The following is a 26,845-nucleotide window of genomic DNA, read 5'->3' as shown; positions in this document are numbered from 1 at the left end:
CCCCCTCTCTCTTCTCCTCCCCAGCTCGTTCTCTGTCTCTATGTGTCTCTCAAAAATAAATAAACATTAAAAAAAAAAGAAAAGGAAAATAGCAAAACGGCATAAATCTTATCAGTAAATATGTTAAATGCAGGTGGAGTAAATACTCCAGTAAAAAGAGATTTTACCAGAATTAAAAAAAAACCCAGCTCTATGCTGTGTACAAGAGACACACTTTAGATTCAAAGATACACATAAGTGGAAAGTAGAGGAGTAGAAAAAGATATGCCACGCAAGCAGTAACTAAGAGCTGAAGTGGCTCTGCTGACAGCAGGCAAAATAGTTCAGACAAAAAAAGTTACTAGAGGCAAACAAGGACATTTTGTAGTGAATAAGGGGTTGATCAATCAGGAAAACATAATAATCATAAACATGTACGCACCTAACAACAGACCCCCCAAATCCATGAAGCAGAAACTAACCGAAACGAGAGGAGAGCTAGACAATTCGACAGTAATCACTGGAGACTCCAAGGTTCCACCTTCAGTGATAGATGGACGGGGCAGGCAGAATCAGCAAGGAAACACGAGACTTAAAAACACTGGAAACCAGGCAGACCTCACAGACGTCCACACGGTGCTGCACCCGTCAACAGCAGAATACACATTCTTCTCAGGTGCGGGTAAAGTGTGCTCCAGGAGAGACCATATGCTGGGTCATGAAACAAGCCTCATTAAATTTCAAGGGATCGAAATCCTACAAAGTATGTTCTCTGACTACAGTGGAATGAAATTAGAAATCAGTAACAAAAGGGAATTGGGGAAATTCACAAATATGTGGAAAGCAAACACTCCTAAATAACCGATGCGTCAAAGAGGAAGTCACAGGAGAATTTTGAAAATACTTCAAGATGTATGAAAAGGAAAATGCAACATACCCAAACTTAACAGGATGCAGCTGAAGCAGTGCTTAGGAGGAAATTAGTAGTTACAAATGCCTGTATTAATAAAGAAGAAAGACCTCAAATTAATAACCTTCTACCTTAAGAAACTAGAAAAAGAAGAGGAAACTCAATCCAAAGCAAGCAGAAGGAAAGAAATCATAAAGATTAGAGCACAGAAAAATGAAAGAATAGAAAAGGCCACCTATTATGTGGTGCCATTTATATGAAATGTTTAGAGTATGCAGAGCCACAGAGAAAGAAGGGAATTAGTGGTCCCTGGGGGCTGGGGGGAGGGGGGGGGGGGGAATGGGGAGTGCTTGCTGATCTGGGGTGGGTTAGTGAGGAAGATTTGGGTTTTATCAGAGCAGTAGGAAGCCACTGGCAGATTTGCACAGGGAGTTCCATTTCAGGGCTGCACAGTGACAACAGATTGGAGAGGGTCAGCAGTAGGTCTGGGGAGGCATCTACGGTAGCCCAGTTGGGAGGAGCCTGCATTTCAGGGAGGTTATTGTTCAGGGTCCCCTGGCTAGATGGAGCCAGACCTGGGTCCTTCTGGCACAGAAACCTCTCCCTTGGTCACTGATTTGAATCCCCCTGGCTGGTTTTGTTTTTTTTTTTTTAATTTTTTAATGTTTATTTATTTTTGAGAGAGAACAGAGGAGGGGCAGAGAGAGAGGGAGACATAGAATCTGAAGCAAGCTCCAGGCTCTGAGCTGTCAGCATAGAGCCCGACATGGGGCTTAAACCCACCAACCATGGGATCGTGACCTGAGCCGAAGTCCAACACTTAACTGACTGAGCCACACAGGTGCCCCGATTTTTTTTTAAATGTTTATTTATTTTTAAGAGAGAGAGAGAGAGAGAGAGAGAGAGACGGAGGGAGGGGCAGAGAGAGAGGAGAGAGAATCCCAGGCAGGCTCCACGCTCTATCTTATTTGAACTGTGAGGTCATGACCTGAGCCGAAATCAAGAGTTGGATGCTTAACCGACTGAGCCACCCAGGTGCCCTGCCCCGGGTATTCTTAATCAACCCAGAGAGCGGCTGAGATCTCCTTGTGTAATGGGAGCGTGGTAGGGAATGGGCCTCATATTAATCAGGCTGACTAGGGCTAGCTGGTTGCAAACAGTAGACATTGAACAAAAACGGGAATTTTTGCCAGGGCACTGGAGTATCTCACTGAAGCACAGGCCCCTGGAAGGTCTGAATCAAGCACACGGACCAGAGACAAATGCAAGAGCCCCTTCTCTGACTCGTGTTTGCGCTAGCCGCTAGGTCATCTCTCGCTTTCCTCACTGCACACCACCCTTCTCTTTCCTGGGTGTCTCTACAAGTGGAAAATGGCCCCTCCATTAGCTCCTAGGTTTACATCTTATTGTTCCAGAGAACAGCTAAGTTGAGACTTGAGTCTCTTAGCCCATTTCTCAGATTGTCAAGAGGAAGGACCTCAACATGCCAGCTTGGGCTGGGTGCACCCCTGGGGGGTCAGCTGGGTCCAGGGGGCTGGTCACCGTGTAAACATTGGGCTTCTGCAGTCCCTCTAAAGGCAGCTGGGCAGCTATGGGAAGGCCAGGGAGGAGAAGGGACATTGGATGGGATGCCAGGTTATCTTATGACAGGATGTCCCCACCCCCGCCTTGGATAATTCACTGCCTAGGACTGGTCTGCCCCTCCAGGGATAAAACTACATGAGACCTTTTGTCACTTGAACTGGTTTGCAGACACAGCCCCCTGACTGCCTGCCTCCTCTCCTCTTTTGGCCTTCACTTTCAGCTCTTGACTGGGCAGGGAACATTCTAGAATTTGGAATTAGTCTTACCACCTTTGAGAATTCTGTCAGTTCCCCCAGAAAAGAACATTCTAGAATTTGGAATTAGTCTTACCACCTTTGAGAATTCTGTCAGTTCCCCCAGAAAAGAACATTCTAGAATTTGGAATTAGTCTTACCACCTTTGAGAATTCTGTCAGTTCCCCCAGAAAAGAAAGTCCTAACCCATGCCCTGCTGACAAACTGGTTGAAAAGGACCGGAGTTATTTTCATTGTCTCACTTTCACCTGCTGTTTGAAATGAGTGGCCCTGATTCAGGTGTCCTGAAACCCTGGTGATTGTGGCATAAATGGGCCTCTGATTGGGGACGGGAAGGGACAGGAAACGCCTGTGCAGTCGGCAGAGACGTGTGTGAGGGTTGGCCTCTGTCGACCTCGCTCCGACCCACCCACGGTTTCCAGCCTCTGCTCCTGCTCTTTCCCTGATGCGCGGCGGCCTGGAGCCCCTGGCCCTTCCAGCCAGGGGGAGGCGGCCGCCGCCATTTCCAGCCCCAAGGAGTGTGACCCATCTTGATGGCGCTTTTTCTCTTGCTGTGAGAAGCAGGGAGTTGAAGTCCTTCAGGCAGGCACTGCTCTGAGACATCTGGGGGGGGGGGGGGGAACGAGGAAGGACACTGCATGCAGATGGAGGCTCTGAGGCGCCTTTCTCTTTGAATTCCTGCGGCATTTAGAGGAAGCCATGCGGCGTGGCGTTTTCTCACTTACGGCTGGGTGCTGGTTGCCCAGAATGTTGTTTTCAGTGCTGATAATGATGTCGGCGGCATAAGCTGGGGGCTTACCGCTGATTAGCAGTCACGAACCTTCCATCTACTTTCTGTTACAACCAAGCGAAGCAAGTGGGGCAGATTGTCTTATGTGCATTTAGTAGTTGGTAAAACCTCTGGTTGCCCGGGGTGGGGGTGGGGGTGTGAGTAGTTCTCCTGTACAGTCACTGCCGGTCAGAGCTCGGACACAGAGCCGGGCTTCTCATCTCTGATCCCGGCCCGTGTTCACGGCGGGGCACGGTGGTGTCCTGAGTCCTTTTAGGCAAAGACTCTATTTCATCCTTCCTGGCTTTTCCTGTGTGCCGTCTACCCATCTCTCCACTTATGCCTCCATCTTGTTCCATAAAGGAATCAAGATGCCCACAAGACTAGAGCTTTCTCTATACATCTTGAATATAAAAGAAATACAGAGATAGGTATTTATAATAAAAGCATAAAGGAGATACTATATGCCCGACCTATATGTGGATGTTTTATTTATACACACACATTTGTGTATATGTGTATGTAATTAAATACAAACCCATAAAAATAAGATCAGGAAAAATGCAGATTCACTAGAAGGTCAAAACCGGGAAGAGAGTCGGACTACATACTCAGGCCATAGACCTGTACACAGTTTGCTACATCGAACCACAAACTTCTCTCTGAACTAATGAGCAGTCAAAGCAGGAAAATAATATTATTTGCATGCTTCATGTGATCTATAAGGAAAAGGATACAAGATGCCAAGTGCTTTTCCAGGCCATTAGATCTGAAGGAAATTTCTTGCCTGGGTGGTCATCTACGGGACCCCGGGTGGCAAAGAAAATACGGGATGCGGGTGCCATTGCCGTCGCTGTCTGCTCCTGCTCCCGTGGCGGACGTCACTAGTCAGTCATGGCCCTTTTCCATCCTTCTAGCATGTGCTCCGGGCAGCCATTACCAGAGATCTGGAGTCGACGTGCCAGATGAAACCCACTTGCCATGACCACACGGGGGGTGATGGCAGTGTCGGGAGTCAGGAGGGGACTCTGAGTAGAGAGCCACGTTGTCTTGACAAGCACTTCTGCAGGTGTGACACAGGCGGACCTGTCCTGTGTGTCTGTCGTCGGAGATAGAGTTGCTCGGTGCCAGCTGGAGTGACCCGTCAGGGTGATAAGAGGGGACAAATGTGTCTGGAAGGACACAGGGGCACACTAGGAATTTCTGACTCACTACAGTGAGTGACTCACTACGGTCACTCATGTGTTCCTCAGACATTTAGCAAATACCTATTATTATCTGCCTAGAAAGTGTGCCTGACCTACTGTCCTCTCCCCTCCGGTGCCGGTCACTTCCTCAGAGACGCCTTCCTTGACTTCTCCTCTAGTTCAGAGCTCACACACTGGCCACTCTGCACCTTTCTCTCATGGCCCCATCACAGCTTGGACTGATCCATTCGTTTGTGTTGACTTGTTTGGTGGCCTTGTTGCCCTTGAGTTCTGGTGTCTGTCTTGTTCGGCCCCAGTGCCAGCACAGGTGTGGCACGTAGAAGGCGCTCGGTCCATAATTGTGGAATGACTGGAAGAAAGAACAAAGAGGGCACAAGACAAAGCAGATGCGGACTGTCTGGTGGAAGTAAAGACGAGGACGAATACCAACATCAGGGGGCAGGTCCTCAGCTCTGAAGGGAGGGGATGGTGAGGAGCTAAGGGACCTCAGGGGAGGAGAGTCTGCTTCCAGAGGCTCAGGAAGATCAAGGAGGGCTCGGTGTCGTGTCGCACCATTCACTGTGTCTGCAAGGATGCAGGGAGGGACATCTGGGGCCCTGGGGGCAGCCAGAGCCAAGGCAGAGAGGCAGAGCTGGAGGCGAGAAGGGGCCAGAATTACTTTGGGGCAGTGCTGTTAGGGCAGTGGCGGGGAGACGGGGAGCCAGCTGCTGGGGCTGTGCCCACGGGCTTCCTGAGGGGGTGGCGGCAGATTTGTGGTTGGAGCAGGGATGGGGTGGGAGGGACCTGAGGCAGGCAGGGCAGGTGGGAGGAAAGCTGGGGAAATTAGCCAAGTCGGCCCCAGGAGTGGTGAAGGCAGTCCCTGGGGGGACCTAACAGCCTTCACTCTTCAGTCTCGGTTTACATCCTGCCTCCCTGTGCCTGTCAACCCTGGGGGGCCACCCTCTGGCACGTTGGGGGGCCCAGGACCTCCTCTGAGCCCCGGCCATGCCTGCCACCCCCTGCTGGCCTGGCCTGGCTCTCCAGATGGGCTTTGTCCAGCTGGGTCACTGCACGACACTTTTCCAGTTTAAAATAGAATATGTATTGATCGTATTTGTAGCACGTTTTCTTGAACACGGCTTTTTTTAATTGCTCTTACTTTCCAGAAACAGATTTATTTTCCTAATTTCCCCCCTCTTCAGCTTTTTTAGGTGTTTTTTTTTTAGTCACTTACATAGGGAACTTTTATTTCCTGTGTATATCATCTATCAAATTACTGTCTTTCATGTATGAGTCATTCAGTTCATCCCTTTTGGCCTCCGTCTTGCGAATCTCATATACGGACTCACTGAACAATTTGGTACCTACTTTCACATCCAAACGTCCGGTGAGGTTGGGACTGGAGCGTGAGAGGATGCAGCCAATGGGCCTTTCTGCTTGTGATTCCCATGTGACAGGATGATGCTGGATTCAGAGATGCCGGAGGCTGCTCACACTCCCCACGTGTTCGTGTGGAAGGTTCTTGAGTCGGCATGCAAGGCTTCCTTGCCACGTTCCCTCTGGTGGTACTGGTCCCGAAGACCGGCAGACCTGGGGTGGTTAGTGGCGGAGCCTGAGCCCAGACGTGGAGCCTGGCAGATGAACCGGGGTCTGGGATGACCTGGGCCAGCTTCACGTATCCCGGGGCACGAACGGCGGTGAGCCTCCCGTAGCGGTCTGTGTGGATGCCGGGGGAAAAGGTCACTCGTGGTGACAGCAGGGAGGCTGCCATACCATTCAGGGGTCGTGGAAGAAGCCCACCTTGGAGGGGCTCCCTCTGGGCATGGGGACGCTGCAGAGGAACCCAAGCAGACCTGGGAATGATCACGGGGCACTTCAAAGGGGAGCAGCCACCACCCTGGCGTCTCCGCTGCTGGCACGGACCTCCACGGGGGCAGTTGAGCCCTGGAGCAGGAAGCTCGTTTCCAGGGAGTTTCAGCTGACATGCCAAGTTCACTCAAGTTAGCGTATGTGTTTCCGTTCCTTCCCATTCCTGGAGAGGTGCCTTACTCAGGGCTCTTCATTACAGCCAACAAAGACCCAGCTTAAACTACCTGAAGCAAAGAGGAGACTCTGTGGACCTGGCAGCCTGGGAATCAAAATAGTGACTCAGGTATGGCCGGATCCAGTGACTGACGATGCCGTTTAGGTTATCTGTGTCCATTTCTCAGCTCGGCTTGGTTTCATTCTCAGGCTGTTTCCAAGTGGTGGTGAGATGGCCACCCGCCATCCCAAGCCAACACTGTCCTCACAGCTTACTCGCACAGGGCAAGAGTATGTTTCTTAGTAACTCTAGTGAGAACCCTGGCGGAGGACCCGGAATGGCTGGGGCTGGGTCATACGCTCAGTCCTGAGCCAGTCACTGTGCCCAGGGGGGAGGGGGTATTCTAATCGGTCGGCCCCAGTCACATTCGCCCTGAGGAAGGGGAAGGAGGGGCTGTGTCCTATCCCCTGTTACGTCCCCCGCCATCACCATCAGGAGAAGGACTGGGCATGATTTCCCTGGCCTGGAGGAGGACTCATTCTCAAAGACAGGAATGCTGGGCAAACAACACGTCTGCTCAGGCCAGCCTCTGCCTTTGCACACGGGCACGCGGCTGTCTGGAGTCAAGGGCACATCTGCGTAGCACCGCGATAACGTGCCTGTTGTCTTTGGGGGGAATATGCCCACTCAGGCCTCTTCGCATCCTCGGGTCTGGTTCATCCAAGCCAGCCTTGTGCCTGCAGCAAGCTGCTAGGAGCGTGCGGAAACCAGCCTCTGGCCACTGCATTGTCCCAGGTCTTTGCCCAAGATCGGCTGCAGTAACGGACACCACTCCTCGTGGCCCTTTGGCCTCCGGTCCTGGAATTCTGGTCGCAGGACTCACAAATCTGGCTCCACGTTTGACCCTGTGCCTGTTGAGGCTCGAATCTCCTTTCTGCATCTTGACTCCCCTCTGGGCATGGCTTGATTTTGGTGTCACCTACACTTTCCAGCCTGTGGTTCGGCCAGGGGAGGGGCAAAGCGGCCAGGCTGGACCCGCAAAGAAGGCTCCTGTCCTTTGTTTTTCCTGAGCTCCGAGCCCACACTCCGGGTGTGGGACCAGCTGGTTCCCGGCACACCTGGCTATGTGGCAGCTGCTTCCCGCAAACTCAGAGACAACTTATGTCACCTTCTCCTGTTTGATACCACCAGTGTCACACATCAGCCTTTTTCAACATTGTCAGCTGTTCTGTTCTTTTTTTTCTTTTTTTTTTTTTTTACACTTTATTTTATTTTGAGAGAGAGAGACAGAGCATGAGCAGGGGAGGGACAGAGAGAGAGGGAAACACAGAATCCGAAGCAGGCTCCAGGCTCTGAGCCATTAGCACAGAGCCCGACGCGGGGCTCGAACCCACAAACACAAGATCATGACCTGAGCCCCAGTCAGACGCTCAACCAGCCGAGCCACCCAGGCGCCCCAGCTGTTCTTTTCTTGAAATGAAACCCTCCCCGAAAGTCCAATCAATCTATGAAGCGGGCCAAGAGCCATGTTGCTCTGGGTTGGGTTGGAGCGCATACTCTATATTCCGCCCCCCCATCCTACATCCCCGGCCCTGAAGGGGTACGTGACACCCCAGGGCTCCTTGGAACCCTGTTTGAGAACCTCCTCGTGATTGTGGCCATCCATCCCTTTTAGTGGCATCTGCCTTTGCTCCCCATGAGCGATAGGCTGCTAGCTGTGGTGTTTTTCTTCCCACCACCACATTTTTTTCTGTCATTAGCTTGTTTGCACTATGAAAAGGTCAAAAAGGAGATCCTCGTCATCTTCCTTCTCTCGCTCTGGCCAGGCGTCGGTGCGTAACGGTCCCCGGCTACACAGGGACTCTCTCCGTTATCCTTGTCCTCCTCAAGCTACATTTGGGAGGCCATTCCATTTACAGTGTTGGTTAAGTTCTCTGTTCCTCACTTTGCCTTCTTCCTGGGGAACCACACCCAAAGTTATGAGGTGCTCATGTCTCATGCATGACCACTGTCTAGAATGAACATTTTGGATACCTTTCCATGAAATGTACCCTTTTTTAACAACGACAAAAAATCCTTGAAATTCATAAAAGTGACCAGACTGCAAAAGTAGTACCAAAAAGATCATAAACATTCCCAAAGGAGGCCTCCCTCTGACAGGAAGTGGCCTGAGTCTGTTCAATTTTAGAAAAGACTGTGTCGTCCAGGAAGTTGGTCACCAGCAAACTGGCCGTGGGCTGGCCTCGTCCAGGCTTCCGTCTGCTCGGGAGAATCCAGGCCTTGGTTTGGCTGCAGCTGGGGCCTCCCCGGCAGCTGCCACTTATTGACTTAAGTCTGAGTGATTCAGATCTTCCTCAGGGTCGCCCCTGACAACACGTGGTGGGAGGGAGAGTGACCTCCTCCTGTCTGGGGCGCCAGCAGGGCCAGGCCCGGCGAAGCCCCCCTCCATTCCTGGTAGGTGTTTTGGGGTCTCTGGCTCCGAGGGGACAGGAAGACGACTTGTATTTCCTGGAGCCAGGGGCTCAGCTCATGCAGGGGTTTTCCCAGAACCTTGCTGACTCCCAGGGCAGGGTGTGTGTTTGGGCCGGGAGAGTATGGCTTAATGGTTAACCGGAGACTTGCTTTTCCGGGTTTGGGTTGCCCAGGTCCTGCTGCTCCAGGGGTCCTTGCCCAGTGCTGCCTCGACGGTCACTGTCTGTGCCATCCTCCAAGAGACCCAGTGTACAGGGATCAATTTGGGGGCAGTAGGCAGAAAGGATGTGTGTTTTGGTGGAAAGCTGAGCAGCAGCGGCTAAGGACCAGGTGGAGAATGGGGCCACGCTAATACAACCGACTAATTGGAACATTTGGTTTGATAAATATTTTTATGGCACATTATGCTGTATGTAGCCACCAGGAGAGAGGTGGCAGGATCTGTGTCCCCGAAGTACTCACATTTGGGGTCAACCAGGACAAGCCTAACACAAGTCCCCAGATAACTGTGTGATAGGGTCAGAAAACCCAAGGGCCACGAGAGGCAAAAATAAACTGCCAAGGCGGTGTTTCTTAGGGTGTGAGAGGACTTTAAGTATATTAAACAGTAATATTCAAGTTTGTCATATAGATAGGGGAGCGCCTGGTGGCTCAGTTGGTTGAGCGTCCAACTACTGATTTTGGCTCAGGTTATGATCCCAGAGTCGATCGAGCCCCGCACTGGGGGGCTGAGGCACACTCATTGCAGAGCCTGCTTAAGATTTTCTCTTTCTCTGGGGTGCCTGGGTGGCTCAGTCGGTTGGGCTGAGCATCCAACTTCAGCTCAGGTCATGGTCTTATGGTCTGTGAGTTCGAGCCCCGCATTAGGCTCTGTGCTGACAGCTCAGAGGCTGGAGTCTGCTTCAGATTTTGTCTCCCTCTCTGCCCCTCCCCCTGCTTGCACTCTCTGTCTCTCTCTCTCTCTCTCAAAAATAAACATGGAAAATTCTCTCTCTCCCACTGCCCCCTCCTCCACTTGCTCTCGCTCACTCTGTCTCTAAAATTTAAAAAAATGCAAAAAGTATGTCATACCGATGAGCATTTAAAACACTTAATGCTTATTATTTTCATGTCTGTTAGAATATAACTGTTTCCTTAAGTTGCCTTCTGTTTATGGCAAATGATATGTGTTTCTGTTTATGGTGGAGATACAGAGTTTCCTTTGAAAATAAATTTAAGTGAAAGAGTGAGCTGATTTTAAGGAAAATATTAAGTAAAGAATAGTGCGGGGACCATGTGGAGATGGCAGGTGTCACGGGATGCCTGTGGTTTGGGAACAGCGTGCTAGACGGATTCAGAGACCAGGAAGGGAAAGGGCTCATGAGAGAGTCAGGTGGGGGGAGGGGGAGGAATAGGGTCCAGCTGGGATCCAGATAGGGTGAATCCTTATCACAGATCCAGAAATGCGTGTGCAAATCCTGGTATAATTTATTTCAGTATCAGTCCTGTGGGGACTGGAGTGTGGGTTTGGATTATATCGGAGAAGACAGTGAATCCCAGGGTGCAGTCTCTGAACTTATTCAGTGGAGAGTGGGAGACATTGAAGGTGCTTGAGGAGGGGAGAGGTTCGTGACTGCCATTGAAGAGACTCACTTGTAGTGAGTACCAGGACTAGAGGTACCAGTCAGGGACCTAAGGAAAGAGAGCATGAGAGGCCAAACTAGGGCCATGGCTGAGGACAAGCAGTCTAGCTTCCCAGGCTGTCTTCCGCCAGCTCTGGCCAGCAGCCTGGAGAAGCTGGAGAGTGGCGGGCCTGGGGTGGACGAATCAACTCTTGGTCTCTGTGTGGGGAGGCAGTGGGGGCCCGACAGAGGTGCAGGTCAGAGGTCACGCGCAGAGGCCCGGAAGGGGGGTTCTGCCCACCTCTCCCAGTTGGTCCCAGTGGCCTCTTCTTGGTGTTTTCTGGCTGAGCGTGGAATGTTCTGGAGGAAATGGGTGGGGACGGCTGAAGGAAGCTCCTCTCCAGGCCAGAGTTCCCAGTTCCTGCGGGAGAAGGAAGCAGGCATTTTCCTGCCCTACAGCTTGGCCCTGGGCAGCCTGGCTGACAGCCCCAGGCGACGGTTTCGTTCGTCAGTGGCCGGTCTTCTGGGTCCGCTGTCTTATTTAACTCTCCCATTTCTCCCTTCTAGTGCAGGGGAGTTCACCAGGAGTTCAGAGACAAGCTTGGTTTAAAGAACAAGAGTTTTTGTTTTCCCCCTCGAGGACCTATGATGTACCAGGGACTGTGTTTGGAATTTGACCCTGTTACCAGAGTTCAACCTGGACAAGACCTGTTGAGGAAAGTATTATTCCCTGCTTTGTATGAAGGAGGGAACAGAGCGTGGGGAAATACAGCTAGTCCCCAGTTCTGTAGCCAGTTAACTGCAGAGCCTGATTCCATACACATGCTGGTGTTGTCTGGGAATGAGACTGTGGACGAGATCTGTAACTTGGGAGAAGGACGTCCCTGTCTGTGCTCCTCTGCCTGTGTGTGGGGCAGCCCCCTGTGGTGTGCTGGGGTGCATCTGTAAAATGTGGGCACGGACAGCTCCCAAAACAGCGTTGCAGTGAGGGTTATGTGAGTTCTGATAATAGATATCAGCTGCTGCTACCATTATTACATAAACCCAGGGTTTATGCAATCCCGAACATCAATTTTACTGGAAGACATTTTGGGGACAGTATCACTTAAGGTGAGGGAGAAACACTGTTTTAATTTTAAAATAATTAATAATATGGCCCAGCATGGGAATTTGACATCAGAGATATTTCACCTTTGGGCCGGTTGCTTCTGGCCACACTCCCGGTCCCTGGATGCCAGGGGGTTGGGGGTGGGGGATCTGTATTCACTTTCTTCTGTCATTAGCCTCACTTAGGTGAAGGCCTGAGAATCAAGGTGCACTCTGCTGTTTTCACGGGCTCCTAGGAGGTCCCAGGATCTCACCCGTCCGGAGTTGGTGCCTGGGAGCTGTGGGTCCTGAATGAATGTGATCTTAACTTGCTATCCTCTGAATTACTTCCCAGCTCTCAAGTTCAGAGAGGCCTCTTCCTTTCTGGCCGTTCTACCAGGATGACTCCCTTCCTGGAATGCCTGCCTGGTATCCGCCTACTTTTTCTTTTCCACTCTCCACCAGACTCTTCTCTTTGAGGCCCTCCGGGATTGCCGCAGAGAGAAATCCTAACTGCGCCTGCTCTTTGCTCTCACTGTTCTTTGTACGGTTCCAGCATTTATTAGAGTCATTGTCTGATTCACTCAGGATTCATCCTGCTCACGTGCAGTCTGCACGGGGTATTCACAGCGAGCCAAACAGAGGGGGCCCCTCTCCCCGAGGACCCTGCGGAGATTAACAAAGAAATAGATGCACACACTAAAATTGTGATACATGCGATGAAGAAAGAGAATCGGGAGCCTAGTGTTTGTTGACCTTGCAGCCTTCTGCAATAGGCTGTGTCCCCATGTGGGCCATGTTGTGGGGACGGAGAAGACGTTCATGGAATAAAGGCGCGAGCAGTATGTGCTTTCCTTGGTTGTAGTCGGGGATGACATCAAATCATTAATTGGCCCCAAAACATTTGAAGGGTCAGATACGTTTTACAGATTTAATTTTAATCATGGGGGCAGTATCGAAAGATCTTTCCCATTGATGAAGATTAGGGTATAGTTTTTTTTTTCTCTCTCTCTGTAGAAGAAAATTAAAAAAATTTTTTTCCATTGCATTAATAGCATTGATTTTTTTTAAAAAAACAGGATGGTATTTATTGGGTTCTTTTTAAAAAATATTTGTTTTTAATTTTTATTTTAGTGAAAAAGAGAGCAGGGGAGAGGGGCAGTGGGGGGAGAGGGAGAATCGTAAGCAGGCTCCATGTTCAGGGTAGAGCTCAACACAGAACTTTGATCCTACAACCCTGGGATCCTGACCTGAGCCGAAATCAAGAGTCAGATGCTCAACCGACTGAGTCACTCAGGGGCCCCTGACTTTTTGTAAACACAGTTTTAAGTTTACAGAAAAAAATTGAGCAAACCGCATGGAGGGTTCACACACATCCCCTTACTGCCCCTGGGTTCCCATTATTAACGTCTTGCATTGATGACATTTGTGACAATTGATGAGCTGGTATTGAGACATTACTTTTTTTAAAAAACAAATGATTATCAATGTTTATTATACAAGTTATAGCATTATTATTATTATTTTTAAATTACATCCTAGTTAGCATAAATGCAATAATGATTTCAGGAGTAGATGCCAGTGATTCATCCCTTACATGTAACACGCAGTGGCTCATCCCAGCAAGTTTCTTCCTTAATGCCCATCACACATTTAACCCATCCTCCCCGCCCCCCCCCCGCCACAACCCATCCAGCAACCCTCAGTGTGTTCTCTATATTTAAGAATCTCTTGTCCCCCTTCTTGTTCTTATATTATTTTTGCTTCCCTTCCCCTACGTTCATCTGTTTTGTATCTTAAAGTCCTCATATGAGTGAAGTCATAGGATTTTTGTCTTTCCCTCACTAATTTCGCTTAGCCTAATATACTCCAGTTCCATCCATGTTTTGCAAATGGCAAGATTTCATTTTTTTGATTGCCAAGTAATACTCCATTGTATATATATATACACCACATCTTCTTCATCCATTCATCCATCGATGGACATTTGGGCTCTTTCCATACTTTGGCTATTGTTGATAGTGCTGCTGTAAACATTGGGGTGCATGTGCCCCTTCGAAACAGCACACCTGTATCCCTTGGATAAAAGCCTAGTAGTGCAATTGCTGGGTTGTAGGGTAGTTCGATTTTTAGTTTTTTGAGGCACCTCCATACGGTTTTCCAGAGTGGCTGCCCCAGTTTGCATTCCCACCAGCGGTGCAAAAGAGATCCTCTTTCTCTGCATCCTTGCCAACATCTGTTGTTGTCTGAACTGTTAGTGTTAGCCATCCTGACAGGTGTGAGGTGGTATCTCATTGTGGTTTTGGTTTGTATTTCCCTGATGATGAGTGATGTGGAGCATTTTTTCATGCGTCTGTTGGCCATCTGGATATCTTCTTTGGAAAAGGAGAATTTACTATTAACTGAAGTCATAGTTTACATTCGGGATCACTCTCCGTGTTGGACCTTAGGTTTTAACAAATGTAAATGACAAATTTCAGTATATCCACCATTACAGTATCCTATAGAATAATAGTTTCACTGCCCCAAAAATTCCCTGTGTTCTACCTGTTCATCATTTCCTCTCTCCCCTCGGACCTCTGATCTTTTTACGGACTCCATAGTTTTGCCTCTTCCAGAATGTCATGTAGTTGGAATCATACAGCATGTAGCCTTTCAGATTGGCTTCTCTCACTTAGCAGTACACATTTAAGTTTCCCCCATGTCTTTTCATGGTTTAAGCTCATTTTTACTGCTGAATTTTATTCCACTGTATGGACATCCAGCAGTTTATCCATTCACCTCTTGAAGGACATCTTGGTTGCTTCCAAGTTTGGGCAGTAATGAATAAAACAGGTATAAACATTAGTGTGCTATTTTTTGTGTGGATATAAGTTCTCATTTCTTTGGGCAAATACCAAGGAGTATAGTTGCTGGATCAGATGGCAAGAGCATATTTAGTTTTGTAAAATACAGCCTTCCAAAACAATTGGACAGTTTTGCAGTAAATAAGAGTTCTTGTCATGCTACATGCTTGTCAGCATTTGGTGTTGTCAGTATTCTGGACTGTGGCCATTCCAATAGGTATGTAGGTATCTCATTGTTATCTTAATCTGGGATTCCTTAAGGACATGATGTTGAGCATCTTAAGCTAATATTTGCCATTTGTGTATCTTTGGTGAGGCGTCTGTTCAGGTATTTTGCCCATTTTTTAACTGGGTTTTCTTATTTTAGAAAAAATAGTGATCCCCATTTGGAATCTCACTCATCATCTCTGACTTATCTGAAAGGATCAAGAAGAAAGATTGTGTGTATGAGTGGGGGTGATTGACCCCAAAACACATAGACTTCTGTCTAGTGTTAAGCAGTTGGGATACCCTTGAAATGAAGAGCTTTTGCTTAGAGTCCAAATCCTGGGCTTTGCCACTTACTGACTGTGTGACTTTGGGTAAATCGTTTGCTTTTATGAACCTCAGTTTTCTCCCCTGTAAAATGGGCATGTTAAAACCTGCTGTGAAAAATAAAGGAGGTGATTCTTTAAAGTCCTTGGTACCAAGCTTGACACACAGTAAGCCCTCAATAAATGGCAGTTCTTCTACTAGATAATTAACATGCATACCTTTCATTTCTCCCGTGTGACATTTTATGTTTCCCTTGTGTCCTGGTCTTTGAGACCCCAGAGCCCACTAGAATCCCACTTACCTTTACAGCCCAGAGTTAGGAAGTGTGAGCATATGGGAGGCACATCATGCCCTAGCAGACACCCACTTCCCAGATCTCAGCCCTTCCCTGGCCTCCCCTCACTTGCCTTGTTACAAGCCCCAGACTTGTTCCACTCACCTTCTCTTGGAGATTCCTTCTATGGGCCGTGTCCTCTGAGCTGCTGCTCTAAGCCTGGCTACAAGTGTCGACATCCTCGCTGCGCCTCATTCTGACTTCTCTGGGGATGAACCCCAGCTCTATCTTGTTTGAGCGAGTTCCTGCTATGGCAGTAAGGAAAAGTCAAGAGAGGTGGGAAAGTGCCCAGGCTGGCAGAGGCCTCCCGGCAGTGGCTCCCAACTGCCTGGCTCCTGGCTCCTTTAGACATGGGCATTGGAGTTGGCTCGTCATAGGGCGTCAACCGATGGGCCCCTACAGCCCTGTCAGGAAAGCAGTATGGCCTTTTCCCTCCTGCTGGTTTCTTTCCCCAGGAGATAGACTTTCTTCTCCCGAGACTTCTGCCCTGCCCAGAAATGATGCTTTTTGGGCATTTCCCACAAAACAGCATGGAAAGCTCGGAAACCATCGACATTCTGAGGTTCTTTGTACAGAGGTCAGACAAGTGGCAGGACTGGGCACAGGCAGAGGGCAAATTCTGTGAAACACTGCTCCTTCCCGCCAGGGAAGCACAGTTCAGTAGTTACCATCATGATAGGGAGGGGAGATAATATTATTCTGTTATGAACTGACCTCCCTCGGTCATTGGAAGCGTTGGATTAATACGTGTGAAATGAATAGAACTCACACAAGGTCGGTGCTAAATGAGGATGTCAGCGGTATCCTCATCGTTGGTTCGGACCCTTTCCCCGGAGCACCCCCGCCCCCCTTTCCCGTCTCCCCCTCTTCCCCCCGTCTCCCCCACTTTCCCGTCTCCCCCACTTTCCCATCTCCCACCATTTCCCGTCTCCCCCTCTTTTCCCGTCTCCCCCCTTTCCCCCATCTCCCCCCTTTCCCGTCTCCCCCTCCTTTCCCCTGTCTCTTCCTCCTTTCCCGTCTCCCCCTCCCTTCCCGTCTCCCCCTCCCTTTCCCCATCCCCCCTTTCCCGTCCCCCCACTTTCCCCTGTCTCCCTCCCTTTCCATCTCCCGCCCTTTCCTGTCACGACCTTCTTTCCCGTCTCCCCCCCTTTCCCCGTCTCCCCCTCCCTTTCCCCATCCCCCCTTTCCCGTCCCCCCGCTTTCCTGTCTCCCTTCCTTCCCATCTCCCGCCCTTTCCTGTCACCACCTCCTTTCCCGTCTCCCCCCCCTTTCCCCGTCTCCCCCACTTTCCCCCCGTCTCCCTCACTTTCCCCCCGTCTCCCCCCTTTCCCATCTCCCCCTCCTTTCCCCGTCTCCCCCTCCTTTCCCCAGTGTCCACCCCTTTCCCATCTCCCACCCTTTCCTGTCTCCCACTCCTTTCCCCCATCTTCTCCCCTTTTCCCCCGTCTCCCCCCTTTACCGTCTCCCCTCCTTTCCAGTCTCCCCCCTTCCCTGTCTCCCCCCTTCCCCGTCTCCCCCCCTTTCCCCTGCCTCCCCCCCTTTCCTGTCTCCCATCCTTTCCAGTCTCCCCCCTTTCCCTTCTCCCACTCCTTTCCCGTCTCCCCCTCCCTTTCCCCATCTCTCCCTTTTCCCCGTCTGCCCCCCCTTTCCCATCTCCCCCTCCCTGCCTCAGACTGCTGCAGGTCTCTCAGGGAGCTTAGGCGCGTGAAGGTGCATTCTGGAAGCAGGCGGTCCTTAACCCAAAGGGACGACCTGTTCAGTTTGGTACCGCGGCACTCATTGATGCCCCCTACCTGCCCACTCCCGGGTACCACGAATCGGAGGGCTGCTAATACGGACCATGACCGTGATGATGAAGGTGATGGTGGTGGCGGTCATGGTGGTACAGTGACGGTGATGATGGCCACCATCATGCACTGAGAGTGCACAGAGTTACAGGTCCTGTGCTGGATGTGTGACCCGCACCATTGAAATCAGGCTTTCTCAAACTTGGGCGCTTTGATGTTTTCAGCTGGGTGATTTATGTGGGGGGTGGGAGCTTCTCTATGTGCTGCAGGACGTTTAGCAGCATCCTGGTGTGGCCAGTGGCAACCGCCCCCCCCCCATGCCTCCAGAATGCGCCAGATGTCCCTTGGGAGACAAAATCACCCTGATTCACAACCACTGATCTAATTTATTCTTCTCAACAGCCCCAGGAGGCAGCTCCTCATTTTACAGATGAGGCAGCTAAGGCTGGGAGAAATAAAGGAAGCTGTCCAAGGACGCCCAGCTAATAATTCACAGGGCAGAATGCAAACCCCAGACACCTGATCCAAAGAACAGTCTTGTAACCGCTGCCCTTTATTACCTGGCAGAAAAGGCGAATTCAGCCGCCCCTCGGCAGAACCACCTGGGGTACGTGACCAGGTTGGGGCCTACGTGGTCAGCCCGGGCATCCATTGCCAAATTCATTTGGAGCTGATAAAAACAGGGAGGCGGCTGCTCCATTTTCTGACTTGGTTTGAACCCGGAGAGCTGGATGTATTTCCAGGGAGACTGTCTCCACAGGCCCTGGGTCTTTGCCGGTGACAGGAAGTTCCGCCGCTTCTCTCTCCTCCAGGCAGCCCTGTCCCCTGCAGACACCTGTGGGGAGAGGGAAAGACAGCCTGGGCTGAGTTTTCGGCAAGGCTCATCGTCTGCTTTCTCCCACCAAGGCTGTGAATCTGGGTTTACGGTTTGAATGCCCAAAATATTCATTTGCAATTTTTCCTTTTTTAAAAAAAATAATAATTTATTTTGAAAAAATTAAAAGCGTAAAGCAAAGGTGAAAGTGTTTTACGGCGAATACTTACATGCCCACCACTTAGATTCTATTATTAATATTTTACTGCCCTTCTGTTTCCCTTTTCTGAAACTCAGGTCAGCATCGTCTCTGCCCGGTGGGTCAGTGAGCACACTGTGAATTTTCCATGAGGAGAATACATTAATAGCATAGACAGTGGTAATGAGAAAAAGATGATCTACATTAACCAGGCTGATGGGGGAGGTTCAGGGCCATGGATGACCCTACTCACTGAAGCAAAACTAGTTAAAAACAAGTTACTAAATAGATCAGAATGTTATTTAAAAACACCATCCTTTAGCCACTCTGACTGTTGTGAGGTGGTATCTGAGTGTGGGTTTGATTTGTATTTCCCTGATGAGGAGCGAAGTTGAGCATCTTTTCGTGTGCCTGTTGGTAAATACAGATGCTGGCGAGGATGTGGAGAAACGGGAACCCTCTTGCACTGTTGGTGGGAATGCAAACTGGTGCAGCCGCTCTGGAAAACAGTATGGAGGTTCCTCAGAAAATTAAAAATAGACCTACCCTATGACCCAGCAATAGCACTGCTAGGAATTTACCCAAGGGATACAGGAGTACTGATGCACAGGGGCACTTGTACCCTAGTGTTTATAGCAGCACTCTCAACAATCACCAAATGGTGGAAAGAGCCTAAATGTCCATCAACTGATGAATGGATAAAGAAATTGTGGTTTATATACACAATGGAGTACTATGTGGCAAGGAGAAAGAATGAAATATGGCCCTTTGTAGCAACGTGGATGGAACTGGAGAGTGTGATGCTAAGTGAAATAAGCCATACAGAGAAAGACAGATCCCATATGTTTTCACTCTTATGTGGATCCTGAGAAACTGAACAGAAGACCATGGGGGAGGGGAAGAAAAAAAAAGAGGTTAGAGAGGGAGGGAGCCAAAACATAAGAGACTCTTAAAAACTGAGAACAAACTGAGGGTTGATGGGGGGTGGGAGGGAGGGGAGGGTGGGTGATGGGTATTGAGGAGGGCACCTTATGGGATGAGCACTGGGTGTTGTATGGAAACCAATCTGACAATAAATTTCATATTAAAATAAAAAAAATAAAAACGCCATCCTTGGGAGGGCACCTGGGTGGCTCAGTTGGTTAAGTGCCAACTTCAGCTCAGGTCATGATCTTGCAGTTCGTGGGTTCAGGCCCTGTGTCAGGCTCTGTGCTGACAACTCAGAGCCTGGAGTCTGCTTTGGATTCTGTGTCTCCCTCTCTCTCTGCCTCTTCGCTGCTTGTATTGTCTCTCTCTGTGTCTCTCAAAAATAAATAAGCATTAAAAAAAACAATAAAAAAAATAAAAATGCCACCCAGAATTGAATCTATGTCATCTTAAAGTATGGAAATAATACAAGTGTGGGGAGCCTGGGTGGCTCAGTCCATTAGGCATTCGACTCTTGATTTTGACTCAGGTCATGATCTCACGGTACATGGGTTCGAACCCTTGGTTCTCTGCCCTTTCCCTGCTTGTGCGAACGTTCTCTCTCCCCTTCCTCTCTCTCAAAACAAGTAAACTTACAAAAATAGTGATAATACAAGAGTAACAGTTTCAAACGATAAAAGTCATATAAACTGCTTGACATCAAAAAAGCCCCGTTTGTGAAATTCTTTTTTTTTAAATTTTTTTTTTTCAATGTTTATTTATTTTTGGGACAGAGAGAGACAGAGCATGAACAGGGGAGGGGCAGAGAGAGAGGCAGACACAGAATCGGAAACAGGCTCCAGGCTCCGAGCCATCAGCCCAGAGCCCGACGCGGGGCTCGAACTCACAGACCGCGAGATCGTGACCTGGCTGAAGTCGGACGCTTAACCGACTGCGCCACCCAGGCGCCCCCCCGTTTGTGAAATTCTTAACTATTGTTGTCTTCCTTTTGGGGAGCCCTCCTCTGTCTCAGAAATAAGCACAGACCCTGGCAGACAGACCCTCTGGTTAACTCCTGCTCCCTTCAGCCCAGATTCCCTGGGGCAGGGGGACCCACTGTCACATCTTGAGCCCCTCCCTTTCCTGAGTGGGCCTCAGCTACTGCTTCAGGCAGGGAGGGGATGTTCCTCCAGAAGTCACTGTCCTGTGAAGCCACATCACCCTGCATATCCCTTGGTATAAGTGATTCTAAACAGTAGACGCCTTAATACAAAGTTGTTTCTTATTTAAGTAATCCCTACACCCCACATGGGGCTTCAACTCATAATCCCGAGATCAAGAATCACATGCTCTTCTGACTGAGCCAGCCAGGCGCCCCCAAAGTTGTGTTTTAATTATGCAAAATCTAACAGCTTCTTATTTTGAGATCATTTAAACTCATGTGCAATTTGCAAAAATGGTTCCGAGAGTGCCTGTACCCCTTTTACCCTGCTTACGTAACAGCATGACAACTTCTGATTAATTTTTTCCTGATCTCTCATGACCTTCACATTTTTGAAGATCACTGTCAATTATTTTAGAGAATGTCCCTCAGTTTGGGTTCGTCTGGTATTTTCTTATGATTCATTTGGGGTGATCCATTCTGGTAAGAATCTCACAGAAGTGATAGGTCTTTCTCAGTGCATCGTATCAGGAGGTACGTCATGTCCCTTTGTGTTATCGCTGGTGATATTAGTCTTGGTCATTTGGTTAAGGTAGTATCTGCTGGTTTCTCCCCTGTAAAGTTACTGGTTTTTTCCTTCGTAATCAACTAAGACTCTGGGGGAGATACTTTGGGATGATGCAATTATCCTGTTTGTCCTCAAGCTTTGGCCTCCGAATTTTGGAATCCATCCACAGATCTTCCTTGTAACAGTTATTACTGAGATGTTTTAATGGTGATTCTTCTGTTTCCTTAAATATATATATATATTTAAATATATATATATATAATTTAAATATATATATATATATATATATACATATATATATATATATATAATTTTTTTTTAAGTAGGCTGCATGCCCAGCATGGAGTCCATCCTTCTGCATTTATTAATTAGAGCTCTTCTGCGAGAAAGAGCTGTCCTCTCTCCCTATTTATTTAATCAATTATCTATGTAAGGACTCATAGCTATTTATTTTATTTTATGGGTTATAATCCAATGGTATTGTTATTTATTTTGTTGCCCAGATCATTCCAGCTTTAACCATTGAGAGTTCATTATGAAAGTTTTTGTTGTGAAGGTTTTCAACCACTGCAGAGAAGCTGGACAAAATAATACAAAGAAAACCTATCTTCCCTCCACTTGACATCCAGTAATTCTTAGCATTTGACCATATTGCTTTCTGTCTCTCTCCCTCTCTCTCTCTCTCCCCTGCCCCTCTCCTGCAGTGTTATCACAAATGCACCATCTGTTGTGTGTGTGTGTGTGTGTGTGTGTGTGTGCACGTGTGTGCGCGTTTTGAGGTTGATTTACAGTTAATCTGGCCCTACACCATCAGGGTTGATGGTAAAGTGTCAGTGGCCAGCTCTTTGCCCCCTGGAGACTGTGTACCTGGCTGTCTTGTTCAGACCCCAGGTTCATTCTTCACTGTGCCCCATGATTTTTTAAACGGCTTTTTGAGATGTAATTTACATGCCGTATGGGTCGCCCACTTAAAATGTAGAATTCAGGGTTGCCTGGTTGGCTCAGCTGGTTATGCGTCCGACTCTCGATCTCAGCTCAGGTCTTGATCTCAGGATTGTGAGTTCCAGCCCCACATTGGGCTCCACGCTGGGCATGGAGCCAACTGTAAAAAATGTACAATTCAGTGGGTTTTAGTATATTCACAGATGGGGCAGCTGTCATCACAGCCAGTTTTAGAGCATTTGCATCACTGCAGAGGTAAACCCCATATCCTGTTACCTGCCTTCTTCCCCATAAGTCCAGGCAACCACTAGTCTACTTTCTGTCTATAGATTTGCCTGTTCTGGACATTTCATGTAAACGGAATAATCTATGCAGTCTTTTGTGGCTGGCTTCTTTTAGCACTATGTTTTCAAGGTTCATCCATGTTGTATGAATTAGTACTTTGTTTCTTCTTATAGCCAAATAACATTCTGCTGTATGGTTTTACCATCGTTCATTAGTTGATGGACATTGGGTTGTTTCTACCTTTTGGCTATTGTGGATAGTGCTGTTACAAACATCTGTGTACAAGTTTTTTGGGGACACCTGTTTCACTTCTTTTGGGAATATACCTAGCAGTGGAACTGTTGAGTTGTGTGGTAATTCTATATTTAACTTTAAAAAAAATTTTTTTAATGCTTATTTAAAAAAAAATTTTGTTTAACGTTTATTTATTTTTGAGACAGAGAGAGAGCATGAACGGGGGAGGGTCAGAGAGAGGGGGACACAGAATCTGAAACAGGCTCCAGGCTCTGAGCTGTCAGCACAGAGCCCGACGCGGGGCTCAAACCCACGGACCGCGAGATCATGACCTGAGCTGAAGTCGGCCGCCCAACCGACTGAGCCACCCAGGTGCCCCAATTCTTATTTTATTTTTGAGAGAGGGGGAGACAGAAAAAGAGAGAGAGAGAGAGAGAGAGAGTGTGTGTGTGTGTGTGTGTGTGTGTGTGTGTGGGAAGGGACAGAGAGAGGGAGACACAGAATCCGAAGCAGGCTCCAGGCTCTGAGCTGTCAGCACAGAGCCCAACACGGGGCTCGAACTTGTGAACTGCAAGATCATGACCTGAGATGAAGTCGGACTCTTAACTGGCTGAGCCGCCCAGGTGCCCCTAACTTTTTTTAAAAGTAGGCTTTAGACCCAGCACGGAGCCCACCATGGGGCTTGAACTCATGACCCTGAGATCAAGACCTGAGCTGAGATCAAGAGTCAGATGCTTAACCGACTGAGCCACCCAGGCACCCCTAATTTTATTTTGAAGTAATCTTACTCCCAAAATGGGGCTCGAAGTACAAACCTGGGATCAAGAGCCCACACGCTCCACTGACTGAGCCAGCCGGGCGCCCCTCTGTATTTAACTCTTTGAGGAAGTGCCCAACTGGTTTCCAGAGTGGCTGCAATATTTTACATTCCCACCAGCGACGTAAGAGGGTTCCGATTTCTCCATATCCTCACTAACACTTGTTATTTCCCATTTACAAAGTTTTAGCCATCCAAGTAGGTATGAAGTGGCATTTCCTTGTGCTTTTGGTTTGTGTTTCCCTGATGGCTGATGATGTCAGACATCTCTTCATGTGCTTTTGGGCTTGGGTCTGTCTGCCTTGGAGAAATGTCTAAATCCTTTACCCATTTTTTAGGTAAGTTGTCTCTTATTGTTGAGCTGTAAGAGTTCATGATTTATTCTAAATACCAGACCCGTATCAGATACACGATTTGCAAATATTTTCTCCCATTCTCTATCTGTTCACCTTCTTGAGATGTCCTTTGGTGCACTAAAGGTCTTCATGTTGATGGAGTCCAGTTTATGTGGTCTGTTGTTGTTGTTGTTGCTCATGCTCTTGGTGTCACCTCTAGGAGACCAGCACCAAGTGTGAGGCTGTGAAGACGTAACCCTACATTTCCTTCCCAGAGTTTTATAGTTTTAGCTCTTTGATCCATTTAGAGTTAATTTTGTTCATTTTTTTTGAGGTTTATTTATTTTGAGAGACAGAGAGAGCGAGTGGGGAGAGGCAGAGAGAGAGGGAGAGAGAGAGAATCCCAAGCAGGCTCTGCACTGTCAGCATGGAGCCCAACACAGGGCTTGAACTCACGAACCGCGAGATCATGACCTGAGCCGAAACCAAGAGTGGGACACTTAACCAACGAGGCCACCCAGGCGCCCCTAGAGTTAAATTAAGACAAAAATGTTTATTTATTTTGAGAGATCACATGCGCAGAAGTGCATGAGTGGGGGGCGCTGCGCAGAGAGAGAGAGAGAGACAGAATACCAAGCAGGCACCACACTCAGCATGGAGCCTGACGCAGAGCTCCATCTCACGACTGGGAGATCATGACCTGAGCCCAAGTCAGGAGTTGGAAGCTTAACCTACGGAGCCACCCAAGTACCCCTAGAGTTAAAAATTTTTTTAAAGTTTATTTTGAGAAAGAGAGAGAGAGAGAGAACAAAGGAGGGGCAGAGAGAGAGAGAGAGAGGGAGAGAGAGAAAATCCCAAGCAGGCTCTGCACTGTCAGCATGGAGTCCAGTGTGGAACTTGAACGACAAACCATAAGATCATGACCTGAGCTGAAATGGAGAGTCTGCCGCTTAACCAGCTGAGCCACCCAGGTGCCCCCAAAGGTAAAATTTTTAAGTGGTGTGAGGTAAGGGTCCAACCTCATACTTTTGCCTGTGGCTACCCAGTTGTCAGAGCAGCATTTTTTGAAAGAGTCTCCTTTCCCCACTGAATGGGGACATCCTTGACACCCTTGTCTCAGATCAGTTGATCCTAGATGTATGGGTTTATTCCAGGACTCTCAGATCTACTCCCGTGCACATGTTTTGAGCATCGTCCAGGCACGAGGCTTGTCCTGCTCTCAGGGAGCATCTGGTCCGATAGGAAAGGTCAGACACATTCATAACCACTGGAAATTGGCAAGTGTTGGGGAGGGGTAAAATGTAGGTGTTTGTCAAGATGCTGGAGAGGGAGCAGTTGCTTCAGGCTGGGGCAGTGGGTGTGGAATGGGGGCAGGGGGTGCAGCAAGAGGGCTGCCTGGAGGGAGTGTGGGCTTAGACATGGGGGATGATGCCAATTGTTTCTGTGTGTCTGCAGACAAATTTGGCAAGGTGGGGCAGAGCCTGTGGATGGCCGTGAACTTGCAGGTGAGGATGTTGGGCTCGATTTGGAAGTGTCTGAGTAGAGCTGGGCCATTGCAGGGCTCATCTGGGTGGAGGAGCTTGGAGACAGGGGAACCACTTAGAATCATAGGGTGACTGGGGTTTGGGTGAGCACCTGGGTCAGGCAATGGGAATGGTGGGGAGCAGGGGCCATCAGAGATGGTGCCTCTGTGCCTCACTACTCCTCGGGCCGTAGGGTGAGCCATAGCAGCACCTGCGGGCTGCTGTGGCCCACGTAATCTTGAGCCTTCTCAGAACTCCTGTTTGGCCAATTTCTGCGTGTCTGAGTTTCCGTGAATTCCTGGCACACTCCACAGTACTGGGAGCAGGGGAGATGGTTGGAGACACTCCCTGGTCTATTGCTTTCATTAGATGCCATACGCCATAGCCCGGGCTCCTTGGGGAACAGAGGTGACAGAAAGTGCCAGGGGCCAGCTGTGTGGCCCTGAGGCTGCACCCCTCAAGCGTCAGTCTCAAATTTCCTCTCTGGAAAGGGATGATGATCAAACCATCCCCTTGGGACTGGGATGAATTTCAGTTGGTCAGCCTGTGGCAAGTACCCGCAGGTAGGTTGTGCCCCATGAAGCCAGCTGCTTTCCCTACCCCATCCGATAGCTCAGGGCCAGGCTGAGTGTTTGCAGGTATATTTTAATTTGCAGACTGCTCCTAAAAGCCTCAAAAACTACAGCAAGATGCCGGTGCTTCTGTTTGACCTTTCCCCAGCTCATCTCCTCTGTACCGTGCCGTATTCTGGGGTTGGTCCCCTCTCTCACTGCCTGATGTCCCTCCCCCCCGATTGCCCAAGTCCTTGGCAGTCCTTACCATGGGCATTCATGACGGGCGCCCCCACTTGTCTGGGGTCTTAGCCTCAGCCAGGGGAATGGGGAGTGCACAGAGAAGTTGACAGCTGGTGCTTGGCAGTGCAGTACTTAACCTTGGAGTTGGAACAGAGAAACGTCTGTTTGTGTTTCCATGAACGAGAGGGGACAGCTGGCTGGCAGATAGCAGGCTAGGTCAGCTGGGGGTTGCCTTGGCTGCCGGCTTCAAGCAAATAGCCGGAGCCAAGGTCCCCGCCCAGGCTCTGGTGAAGTGGGCAGGAGAAGCATGGAGAAGTACCTGGCAGAGCCTGAGAAGAACCGCCAGGGAGCTGGTGTCCTGGTGGGGCCTTGCGGAGGCCCCTAGGGGTGGCAGCAGTGTGGAAGCCCCGGGGACCCGGAGGACTGCCCCTGTCAGCACACCTGAACATTGGGACTTTACCAAGCAGGTGAGAAGGGCTGGACCTGCCTTTTTTCCAGAGGCTTCTCTGCTGCGTGGAGAAGTTTCTACTGGGTTCCTCCAGCAAGCTACTCCTAGGTTCGAACTAAAATCAGATTTCCTTTGCAAAAATTGTTTGCCTAGGACTTTTCACACACACACACACACACACACACACACACACACACACACACACTGCACACTTGGAAGCAGGCTTGTATTCCTGCACTGAAAGATAAGCAGCACTAACACCCCTCACTGTGCACCCCAAGCCAGGTGCCTGGCAGCCCCAGGGGGGGTTTGGGCATTTTCTGAGCACAGTCCCTGGGGGCCACAGACATCCGATTACCTGAAAACTTGTTTTCTTCTGGTAACCTTAATCGAGCTCCAATTCTGTTTCCTGTTCTTTTTTTGTGCCATCGACCCTTTTTTTTTTTTTTTTT

General features: G+C 49.1%; 1 protein-coding gene across 7 annotated transcripts in view; it reads left to right on the top strand.

Moving 5' to 3' along the window:
- Window positions 1–26,845, top strand: part of RPH3AL (rabphilin 3A like (without C2 domains)) — a 146,239-nt gene that overhangs the window by 15,817 nt on the left and 103,577 nt on the right. The window contains exon 1 of one of the 7 annotated variants that reach the window (XM_047080654.1): window positions 8,979–9,160. The exons of the other annotated variants lie outside the window; for them this stretch is intronic. The gene's annotated coding sequence lies outside the window, so the exon portion shown is untranslated. Of the gene's footprint in view, window positions 1–8,978; window positions 9,161–26,845 lie in introns of those variants that run through there. 7 annotated transcript variants of the gene reach the window in all.

The sequence above is a fragment of the Lynx rufus genome, unplaced genomic scaffold, assembly GCF_022079265.1.
Source record: "Lynx rufus isolate CCGP_SWC_20201006 ecotype Redwood Valley unplaced genomic scaffold, mLynRuf1.p SCAF_18, whole genome shotgun sequence".
NCBI classification, from domain to species: domain Eukaryota; kingdom Metazoa; phylum Chordata; class Mammalia; order Carnivora; family Felidae; genus Lynx; species Lynx rufus.
This window is presented reverse-complemented; position numbering and strand designations above follow the sequence as displayed.